Source organism: Peromyscus leucopus, chromosome 4 (assembly GCF_004664715.2).
Source record: "Peromyscus leucopus breed LL Stock chromosome 4, UCI_PerLeu_2.1, whole genome shotgun sequence".
Classification (NCBI taxonomy): domain Eukaryota; kingdom Metazoa; phylum Chordata; class Mammalia; order Rodentia; family Cricetidae; genus Peromyscus; species Peromyscus leucopus.
Window position 1 is genome coordinate 24311931 of NC_051066.1, and position 12707 is coordinate 24324637.

At 33.7% G+C, this 12707-nt stretch overlaps 1 pseudogene; it reads left to right on the forward strand.

Moving 5' to 3' along the window:
- Window positions 1–1539: 1539 nt before the first annotated feature.
- LOC114705026 lies at window positions 1540–2195 on the forward strand (annotated as a pseudogene).
- The last annotated feature ends 10512 nt before the right edge of the window (window positions 2196–12707 follow it).

Below are 12707 nucleotides of genomic sequence, written 5' to 3' on the forward strand. Positions count from 1 at the left end.
TTGAGAACTCTGTTCAGGTCCCATGTCCATTTTTTTAATGTGTCATTTGTTTTTAGTCTTTTGTTCTTTTTATTTTTAACTCTGTTTTTTGAGTTTTATTCTATATTCTGGACATTAATCCTATGTTAGGTGTATATTTGGCCAAGATTCCTTCCCATTCTGTGGTCTTTTCCTTCACTTGCTTGTTTCTTTAGCAATGCAGAAGCTTTTAAGTTTTAAGAGGTCCCACCTCTTGGGCAAATAGAGTCCTATTAAGAAATCTCTTTCCTACTGCTATCACACAATGCAGTTATTTTCTTCCAACAGTTTCAATGTTTCAGGTTTTCTGTTTAAGTCTTTGATCTGCTTGAAGTTACTTTTTGTACAAAGTGATAGATAAGGGTCTAATTTCATTCTTCTACATATGGCCATCCAGTTTTCCTGCCACCATGTGTTGAAGATGTTTTCTTCAGTGTTTGGTTTGGGTCTCTTTATCAAATATTAGTTGGCTGAAGTTTAATGTACTCAGGTTTGGGTCTTTGATTTTGTTCCATTTGACTGCATGTTTATTTTAGGCCATTACCTAAATGTTTTTATTACTGTAGCTTTGTAATATATTTTAAGATCTGGTACAGTAATCCCTCCTCCATTGTTCTTTTTGCACAGGATAGTGTTGCCTATCTAGGGTCTTTTATGGTTCCACATGAATGATTTCCTATTTTGATAAAGAATCAGATGGAGATTTTGATTGGGATTGCATAGAATTTGTAATTAGCTTTTGGTAAATGATCATTTTCACAATATTAATTCTACCAGTCCATGAGCATGGGATGTCTTTCCACTTTCTAGTGTCTTTCTCTGTTTATTTCTTCAGAAGTTTAAAGGCCAATCACTACCTTGGTTAAGTTTGTTTCTGGGTATTTTATTTAAGACTACTGTGAATATGAGTATGTCCATGATCTCCTCTGTATCATCATCATCTTCCTCTTTCTCTTCTTTACGTTCTTTTTCTTCATTATTGCCCCTCTCCTCCTCCTCCTCTTCCTCCTCCTTTCTTCTTCTTCTTCTTCTTCTTCTTCTTCTTCTTCTTCTTCTTCTTCTTCTTCTTCTTCTTCTTCTTCTTCTTCTTCTTCTTCTTCTTCCTTCATCTGGTATAAAAAAAGTCTTTGATTTGTGTAAATTGGTTCTGTATTTTTCCAAATTGCTGTATTATTTATCATTTCTAGAAGTTTTCGTAAACATAATCATTGAATTCAAAGTGCTTTAAGAAGAAACGAATACGTCAATGAAGTTAATGAGAAAGAGATTAAGAATAATAAAAGCCTGAGTGATGCCATCAAAACATACATGTAAGTTTGAAAAAAAAGACAAAGAAAATATAGAACTTGAGACTGAAATTCAACAATGAAAAATTATTGAAGAAGACTCAAGGTGAAATGAGGACAGAGATTATTTTTTCTCTCCGAGGGGCCACGGCGGAGGCGGCCCAGGACTTCCACTCGTTAGTGAGGCGAGCAGAGCCGGAGACAAGAGCAGAGGCCGAACTTAGGATGTGACAAGATGGCTGGGCAACCCGGTAGGATCATCAAGGAAACCCAGCGTTTTCTGGCTGAACCAGTTCCTGGCATTAAAGCAGAACCAGATGAGAGCAACGCCCGTTATTTCCATGTGGTCATTGCTGGCCCCCAGGATTCCCTCTTTGAGGGGGGGACTTTTAAACTTGAACTATTCCTTCCAGGAAAATATCCAATGACAGCACCTAAAGTACGTTTCATGATCAAAATTTATCATCCTAATGTAGACAAGTTGGGAAGAATATGTTTAGATATTTTGAAAGATAAGTGGTCCCCAGCACTGTAGATCCGCTCATTTCTGTTATCAATCCAGGCTTTGTTAAGTGCTCCTAATCCAGATGATCCGTTAGCGAATGATGTAGCTGAGCAGTGGAAGACCAATGAAGCCCAAGCCATAGAAACAGTGAGAGCATGGACTAGGCTATATGCCATGAATAATATTTAAGTCGATCAGATCATCGAGTGTACATCACTTCTCCTGTTCTGCCAAGACTGTTCCTTTTTGTGTTTGCATTTAAAGGACACAGTCTTAGAAACATTACAGAATAAAAGCCCAGGCATCCTCATCTTTGGTGATTACATGCACATTAGCAAATCTCTGTCTTGTCCTGATTCACTGTTGTAAAGCATGAGCATAGGCTAGAAGTATCATCTGGGTTGTTGTGAAATGTTGAAAGCAGTGACTCTTCTTGGATTTGTTTCCCCATCATGGTTTACGTACAAAGCACTGTGAAGGAAGGTAGTTGTCAGGGTTAGCTGCCAGGGGTATGGGTGTTTTTATTTTATTTTTTAGGGGGAAAGTAGTTGTATTTTAATTTTATGGTCTTCTCCCCCCTCCATGGGATCTAATTGCAGTGGTTAAATGCAGCTAACCAATTTTTTAGACTATGCTCTCTAGCCAAGTCTAACTTTAGATGCTGTAGATGGACAAGCTTGATTGTCTGAACCAAATGGGAACATTAAATAAACATCACAGCCCTCAGTAATAACATTGTGACTTTGCTGTCGAATGTAGATTCTCTGCCCCCCCCCCAAGAAGAAACAAAAGCTTGTGACCATTTTGTATGACTTGTCTGGAAACTTCTGTAAATCTTATGTTTTAGTAAAGTATTTTTTTTCTCCTTAAAAAAAGAAAAGAAAAGAAAAAAGAAATGAAGATAGAAATAAAAGCCTAATAGCTAAATCAGAAAACTCAATGGAAAACCTTAGAAGCAGAATGAATCAAGCAGAAGATAGCATATTAAGACCTAAGAAAGTAGAGGATCTAGACCAAATAAGCATGAAACTCAGAAAAATGTATAAAAACACAGGAAAAAATCACATAGGAAATGTTGAACAGCATGGAAAAACAACCTTGAAATATAGGCATAGATGAGAGAGAAGAAGACAAAGTTAAGGGAAAAACCAGATCCTCCACCAAATCAAAGAAGGAAACTCCCATAAACTAGGGGAAGATACCCCTAAACAGATTCAAGAAGCAAAGAAAACACAAAATAGGAAAGACTTGAAGAGAAAATCCCCATGGCACATCATAATTAAAACACTAAGTAAACAGAGCACAAAATAAATAAATAAATAAACCATACAAGAGAATACAATGCAAGTCACATATAAAAGAAAACCCATCAAAATAACCGCTGATTTCTCAATGGAAACTGATATCCAGAAAGACTGTAGCAATGCATGCAACATCCTAAAGACAGTGAAGGCCAGTATCAAATAATATACCTAGCAGAACTTTCTGCTATAATTGAAGGTGAAAGAAAAACTTTCCATGACATAAACAGCCTAAAAAAAGTATATGTCTCAGCCGGGCGGTGGTGGCACACGCCTTTAATCCCAGCACTCGGGAGGCAGAGGCAGGCGGATCTCTGTGAGTTTGAGGCCAGCCTGGTCTACCGAGTTCCAGGAAAGGCGCAAAGCTACACAGAGAAACTCTGTCTCGAAAAACAAAACAAAACAAAAACAAACAAACAAAAAAAAGTATATGTCTCTAGTTTTTAATGCTGTTTATAAAATACAATGAAAAAAACCTCAATCAATTCAAAACTCTCAAATCTGACACTATTTAGCTATGATATTTATTTCTCTGAAAGTTAACATTTCTTGTGTAAGTTAAAAATGTTTTTCTTAAAATAGATGCACAGAAATATTATGACTTGCAGCTAGCAGCACACTACTTCAATTTGTACTACTGATGAATACTTATCAAATCTTTCTGACATGGAAACATCACTGTTCACCAAACTTGTCCTATTAGGTTTATAATATTTCCAACATCCAACTTTAAAAGAATAATTTACTTAATCTCACTGCCTTGAAATCTACTTCCATCTGTGAGAGGTTATGTGTACTCATTGTCTTTAGCAACCTTGACACTTTTAAAGATCAGTAGTTAAATACTTTGTCTAATATGCCTCAATTCTGCCCTTTCTGAATACATTTCATAATTAGACCCAAGTAAGGTTCTTAGTGAAAATCTTTTTCACTCCAAGTATAATGTAGTATCAGTCTGATTTATAAAGGATACTTGTTTAAGGTGATGTGCTGTGGAATGTCTTTCTGTATGCTGTGAATACGTGTTGTTCTGATTGGTTGATAAATAAAGCTGTTTGGACAGTGGTGAGGCAAAATTAGGTTAGGTGGTACATTCCAACTGGAAAGAGAGGAAGAAGAAATGCAGAGGAGAGGAGACGCCAGCTGCTGCCAAAGGAACACCAAATGCTAGTAGACTAGTAAGCCACGGAACACATGGCAAAACATAGATTAAGAATTATGGGTTAATTTAAGTGTACGAGCTAGTGAGTAATAAGCCTGAGATAATGAGCAAGCAGTTATAATTAATATAAGCTTTTGAGTAATTATTTGATAAGTGGCTTTGGAACCACAGGGGTTGGGCAGGACCAGAGAAAACTTCTGGCTACAGTGTTGGTTTCATAATTCGTCCATTCCAAAGTTGGTATTTTTTCATTTGTATGCACTGTTGGTTTTGATATGAAGATTGTATATAAAATAATAAAACCAAAAAAGAAATGTTTTTTTTCTTTTTTCCTATTTTTTCAATAAATGATATAAACTTTATATTATTTATTAAGTATTAAGTATTTTTTACCAATAAAATAACTTTGGGATATGTATTTATTTGTTAGAAAGATTGAAAACAACATTAAATATTTAAGATAGCTGTAGCAAAATTCACATCATCTATTTTGTTCTGAATGAGTATCTACAGTTAGTTACTTTAAGGATACTGGGCAATTTTTCATGAGCTGTTGAATTAATGGGCATAAAATTGTTCTTAAAGCTTCCTTACAATGTTTCATTTATAATATCAATCATTTGAGTGCCCCATATTTTACTTCTCATTCAATATTTTTGGTGGTTTAGACATCCCATCCATCTAAGCTAGAGACAACTATTGAAGTATAATGATTATTGTTTTTCTATTTCAAAGGTTACTGATTTCTATTCTAGGCCTGTGCTTTCTTCTCACTCCATTTGATTCAGATTTTTTTCTCTCTCTCATTTCTTTAAAGTAGGAAATTATAGCCTTGTTCTTATTATTACTCAGAATGTTGAATACTGCTTGTGTCCTGTAAGCATTCACTCAAATTTTAAGTTGCATATTTTTTACTTTCACTAAAATCAATGTATTTATTTTTTCCTGAGGATTCCACTGATTGGGGGCTATTTATAAATGTATACCCTTTTAACATTTTCTCTCATATAACATATGCAGATGAATCTTTTCTTTCTCCAGATTAGCATAGAATTCTAATCATTCATATTTATGATGATGATGGCTATTGGTCTATATTTTCCTCTTTTGTAGTAATTCTGTCTGGTGTGGTTTCACAGTAATAATATCCTCATGATACAAATTAGAAATGTTCAATCCTCTTATTTTATTTGATGAATTTAATAAAGGTTGTAGTACTTTTTCTTAAAAATTTTTTTCTGGAATTCACCAATGGAGTGATTTTTCTTTGACAAGGAGGCTTCTTGTATTATTGTCAAATGTTTACTTTTACTAGTCCATGTTAGTTTATGACATATTGAGTTTCATAATGGAGATTTATACATCTATACAATGTGGTTGGTTTCCATCCATGTCTCAGATCAATTTGGTCTTCAATGTTACTCAAGTTAACTGTTGCCTAACTGGCTTTTTGTCTATATAATTTGCATACTGTTAATCATGCAGCATTGAAGTATTACTATGTTTATAACTGTTAATTTTGTTACAATTTCTTTTCTGTATTTTTATTCTTTGAATGTGGGTTTCATATGCATTTATAATTTATAATCCTTATTGCTGACTTGAAGTATTGTTTTATTATAACCTTCTAAACATCTATTGCTCTTGGCATCATGTCTATTTTGTGTCAGTATAGTCACTCAGAGCCTTATTTAATTGATATTTAAATGCAGTATGTTTTTCTGTGTCATCATTTCATGCCTACTTTTCTTCTAGTACCTGAAATGAGTCTTTTTACACAGTGGATTGCTGTTACTTGCTTTTATCCAATTTATTTGGCCATTGTATAGTTTATGATGGTAAATTTGTCCAATTTATATTTCAATGAATGAGAATATTCTCTGTCCATTGGTTACCTGATATCTAGTTATTCTTTAGTTGCCTTTTCTCTGTGTACTCTATGTTGTTATAGACTCATGTTTGTTTTCTATAGTGATATGCTTTGATTAATTTTTATTTTCTTTTTTTTTGGAGTATGTATAACTATTATAGCTTCATTTTGTGATTATCCTTAGATTTATAACATTAATAGTCTATGTTATGCCAATAACAACTTAACTTCTATTACAGTATGGTTTGAACTCAACTTATGTTCCTCTCATTTTTCGTTTTTGATACCACCCTTTACATCTTTCTCTGTTGTTCACCCACCAATAAAGTACTATAATTATATTCTTTTGATACTTTGACATTTATCTTTTATATTATTATCATTACAGTATTTTATACATCAGGATTATAAGTTGGGTAACATTGTTGCCTTTATAGTGAGTTTTATATTTTTTTTGTTTACACATTAATAGTCATTCCATTTAATCCTAGCTTCCATTACAATTCTTTATGATACAGGTTTTTGATGTGGAGCTCTCATAGCTTTTGTTTAAAAAACTATTTTCTTCATTTTTGAAGGACAGTCTGCTGGTTTCCATAGTCATGGTTGATAGGGTTTTTCTTCTTAAGTTATTTGAAAATACTATTTTATTGGGTCCTTCTGGTAGGGAATTTGTTGAGAACATTTTTTTTTTATGACCCCTGTGTGTTACAAGTTTCTTCACATTGGTTGCTTTGAAGATTTTCTCAAAAAATACTTAACTTGTAATAATTTGATGGTACCATGTATTAGTACTTTAATTACTATTATAGGAGGGAAGTTGAACTTCTTGAATTTGGATGTGTCTATAGTCCCTGTTGCTGGAGAATTTCTCTCCAGCTCCCACCGCCAAGTCCCGCCAGTCCCAGAGCCCACTTATAAAATAAACACACAGACTCTTACATTATTTAAACTGCTTGGTCATTAGCTTAGGCCTATCATTGTCTAGATCTTACTCTTATATTTAGCCCATTTCTATTAATCTGTATTTTGCCACGTGGCTCGTGGCTTACGGGTACCTTGCATCTTCCTTGTTTTGGCGGCAGCGGCTCCAGGCAGTCTCTCCTTTCCTTCCTCCTTCCTCAATTCTCCTCTCTGTTAGTCCCGCCTATACTTCCTGTCTGGCTATTGGCCAATCAGTGTTTATTTACATATAGCGATATCCACAGCAAGTTCCCAAGATTCAGGAAGTTTTAGTAGTTACTTTTTAATCAATTTATGAACCTCTCATAATATATCGGTTGCTTTGCTCGATGATGTCCTGTATATTAGGAGAATTTCCTTTCTTTTTCATTGTTTTCCACCACAGTAATATGATTGAGTATTCCTTGGATATATGCCAAATATTGGTACAGTTGGGTCTTGAGAAAGATTGATTCCCAATTTTCTGAGAAATCACCATACTGATTTCCAAAGTGGCTATACCAGTTTGCACTCCCATCAACAGTGGAGGAGTGTTCCTCTTGCTCCACATACTCTCCAACATAAGCTGTCTGAGGTGCTTTTGTTCTTAGCCATTCTGACAGGTGTAAGATGGTATCACAGAGTCATTTTGATTTGCATCTCCTTGATAATTAAGGTTGCTGAGCGATTCCTTAAATGATTTTTGGCCATTTGAAATTCTCCCTTTGAGAATTCTCTGTTAACTTTATAGCCCATTTTTTAAATTGGATTGTTTGTTATTTTGATGTCTAGTTTCTTGAGTTCTTTATATATTTTGGAGATCAGCCCTCTGTCAGATGTGGGGTTGGTGAAAATCTTTTCCCATTCTGTAGACTGTTGTTTAGTCTTATTTACTGTGTCCTTTGCCTTACAGAAGCTTCTCAGTTTCAGGAGGTCCCATTTATTAATTGTTGTTCTCAGTGTCTGTGCTACTAGTGTTATATTTAGGAAGAGTTCTCCTGTGCCAATGAGTTCAAGACTATTTCCTACTTTCTCTTCTATCAGGTTCAGTGTAACTGGATCTATGTTGAGGTCTTTGATCCACTTGGACTTGAGTTTTGTGCATGGTGATAGATACAGGTCTATTTGCAGTCTTCTACATGTTGATGTCCAGTTATGCCAGCACAATTTGTTGAAGATGCTTTCTTTTTTCCATTGTACAGTTTTGGCTTCTTTGTTGAAAATCAGGTGTTCATAGGTGATGCAGGAAAACTTCTGGCTTCTATCTATCTATCTATCTATCTATCTATCTATCTATACATATATATATACACATACACACACACACACACACACATATATATATATATACACATATTATATATATATATATGTATATATATATATATGCCTGTATAATGAAATTCTCAAAAGGATATATATTCTTTTAAATTTTAAAATACAGAATTCTATCTCCTAATAATAAGAAATTTTGATGTCCAGATTATGTTTATACAGTTTGAAACTTACCCTTTCACCTTGCCGTCTAACATTTGACATCGCAAGCAAGTTGAAGTACTCTTTGAGTGTTTTAAAGACTAAACCAGACAGTGCTATTCTTTTCTACTTCTGTAGGGAATGTGTCCCATCCTTTTCTGTTTTCTTTGTGTCTTTTGTATTCAGCAAGTAGCATACTTGAATATATTGAATACTTCAATACATTGAAGAGAAGTTAGCTTTCAAATATCATGGGGGAGACATTTTCTGACCCACTTCTGATTTAGGGTTATAGGTAATTAAATAATTATCATTGGAGGATATTTTATTCAAATATCTCATATCTACTACTGAGACAACCTAATTTTGAAGTTTGTCTTAATTTCTCATAGAGTATTTAATCATAGAAGTTTTAAGTTTCCTTGGCACTATATATGTTATTTAAGGAATAAGTAGTATATATCATTTGTAAATTAAGTAGTTAAGTTTACAAGGTTTCCTGACTGAAGTGGGTTCCAATTACTTTAATATAACTAAAGAATTAATAGTGTGTTTCAACACTTTAAAGTCTACATAATATATAAAAATGTAAAAATGAAACATTGCTTAATAATATAGTGTCCACAATGTAAACAACAAAGACTTTTGTGGACTCAAGTTTAGCTGGTTATGTAATAAATTTAATGTGCACTTTAACTCCATCTCACAACTTCCTTATGGATTTCTCCGTTTGGAAATATATGATAAATTCCAAAATGTTATGGGGCAAATTGCACAGACACTATCTCACATTGAATCTGTTTAACACTCTGTGGAGATATTCCACTTATTGGCCATCCAAAAGGTAATAACTTGCATTATTTCTTCAACATTTTTTTCTTTCTATATCACCATTTTACTAGAAGAAAGGTCACTATTTGTTCCTACAAGTTTCAAAAATATGTACTGTCCACATGTGCACACCAATATGAACATACATTGTTTTAGAAACAGATATAGTAATTCTGCTCATAAGCAAAGGAAAATGTAGACCTATTCTATAACATTTTATTAATAGTAAATGAATGAAAATGTCAATTAAATTTATCTTTGTTTGGGTAGGCAATATCACAGACAAAGCAGAGTAGTATGCCTTTTCCATTATTATCTGATTTTTTTTAAAAAAATTTTTAAATTTAATTTGTAATTTTTGGAATATCTGTATGTATGTCTGTGTGAAGTATGTGCAGGAATCCTGTATACAGTGTAGACCAGAACAGGATCAGGCCACTTGGAGGTAGAGTTAGAGGTGGTTATGAGATGAATCATGTGAGCACTGGCAATTGAATTGGGGCCATCTGCAAAATGATGATGATGATGATGATGATGATGATGATAATGCACTCTTTACTGCTGAATAGTCTGAGTCCCTCTTAGTCTGTTTTGGTATAGCTTTTCATTGATTGTTAGGAATACTCCTCTAAAGAATCCAGTACACATGGACCTTTCCTTTATTTTGAATGATTTTTTTTTTGTTTGTTTGTTTTTTGTTTTTCGAGACAGGGTTTCTCTGTGTAGCTTTGCGCCTTTCCTGGAGCTCACTTGGTAGCCCAGGCTGGCCTCGAACTCACTGAGATCCGCCTGGCTCTGCCTCCCGAGTGCTGGGATTAAAGGCGTGTGCCACCACCGCCCGGCTTGAATGATGTTTTATACCATGAGTTTCTTCCAGGGACTCAATGATGCCATCACGTTTTTGGAACTAAAGCACTGTGAGATAAACCCTTTTCTTACAAAGTACCAACCTTGGATACTTTGTTAGAAAAAGACAAACCATAGATATTTTTAGAGTACATTCCACTTAAAATTTGTCCTTAATGCCCTACCTCAAACAATTTTAACATCATAGTCTATTGTATATCTGCTTACATAAAATAGCCCTTTATTTGACCACAAAGCTTTGTAATATATAATATTGGTTCTATTCTATGAGCAAATATTCAGATGTGGGATTATTTTACTTCCAAAGAGAAAATAAATATTTTGTAGATTCAACTCACCATGATGGATTTTATGTGTTTTGGTTCTATTTTGTTTGAAAAATCAAATGTATAATAATTAAGAAAACTTTGGATTCAAAGAGAGAGGGAGAGAGAGAAAAATCTCAGTGTAAAATGTCTCAATTAGATTCCTCTGCATGCCACTATTACATAATTCTCTGTATATGTCAACAGTGTTTTAGATTTGTGATATTTTTAGATCTATGATGTCGTGGTAAACCAGTATTACTAGAATTCAAATGTAATATAAATAATACTTTTAGACATGCACTTTGTTTAGTGACTAATGCAGCCATTTTAAGTTATTTTACAGCCATAATTAGTGAAGATTCTATCAGGTGGCATGGGAAAGATTATGGAAAGGCAGTAAGCTTCAAGGACTAGAAGCAGAGAGGGAATTGAAGAAGTCAGGAAAAGCACATAGGAATAAGGTCAATGATGGCATGACTTTGAAACTAGTCCTGATATTGAAAAACAATGATAAACTCAATTTGCCGAAATGATTACAGTGCATTTGGGAAAAGGTATAGTTTTGATATAATCTTAAAATTGTAATCATATGATCAGGACATCTGGAATATAACAGTCAAAATTAAACTGAACTTCTTCTGGGCATTGCAATTTTTACATGGCTCTGTCAAATGTCAGGCTTCCCCTCCCTCACCAATTTCAAAGATGTTTCCCCATGATTTCTAACAGTGAATCATTCTGTCCTGTGCCAACCATCTGTTTTGTCTGCCCCCTCATCGACTCAAATTAGATGAGGGAGGGCAGGGCAGGTTCTCAAGAGCAGCCGTTAACACTGGAGGAAAGAGGATTCTGGCAGCAGACTTTCCATTGGAAATTATGGACTATTAAAACTGGCAAGAAGAAACTTACAGGCAGACTGCTGAAGGGTAAAATAAAACTGTGAGCAGAAAGAGGTGGAAAAAATTCCAAAACTTAAAATAATCAATATAAAAATAAATCCTCAAACAAAATTCAGATACTACAAAGCAATAAAAGGGTAAAGAAGTGACAAGCAACATTGCAATAAATATTGGCATGACAGAAAATCAGGCTCTCATGACATAAATTGTGATCTTCCATATTTCAATAATTAAGCTACGTATTCATATAGAAATTTTATAAAAACTATTTACTGTCGATTTTTTTTTGGCATGGAAGCATGTTAAAGGGAACAGATAACAATAAATTGAGATTATATGTTTGTGAGATAATATATGTGATTCAGGAAATTCTTCTAGATATCATAAAAGAGCACAGCTTAGAAGACAATGGTAACCTGCAATTCATTCACTGATAAAAAATATTATTATTTTTGTCTGAAGTAGATATTCTTAAGTTCAAACAAAAATATTTAATCAACTAGTAATAAATATGCTATTATTTAGCTGTGCCAATGATTATTAATTTGGTTGAATTAGTAAAGTTTTCCTAAATATATACAACTTTTAGTAATGCATTTTCTAAAATATATAATGAACAAATACAAATGAACAGGAGAATGAATGAAATAATAACTGCTTATTTGCATAAATAAACCTCTACATTTCAAGGTAATGCACTCTCATTTATCAACTCTCCAAACTCCTCTTTTAATCTTGTGAATAAATTTGATGATGCCCAATCATGTTTAATGTTTAAAGAGCTGTGTGGGTTTTCTGTTTGATTGAATGCTTATTTTGTGTGTTACTGGGATTTGAATCCAGAGTTTTGGAAATGCTAGCTAAATGCTCTACCAATGAACTATATCCCAGGCCTCTAAATATTATGCTTTTATTATTGTGCCATCCCAAGAACATGGCAAATTATAGATTTGTTTGAAAAATTTTATTTACTACATCATAGGAATGTTTTGAATGTCCTGGTAAAATAAATAAAAGAACAAATAATATAATTTTTAAAATAATGACTATCTTCAAAAAGCTTTCAACCTAGGTAACTGAAAGAACATGACATATATTTGTAGCAATGTAGTTAGCCCTTAAGCAACCATTTGTCCATATGCATCTCAGAGTAGTGAAGATCATTTTGAAGGTGATATCCAAGGTATTTTCATAGCAATTGATATCAGCTTCATAGAGCCCTTTAATTAACAGTGAGTAGAG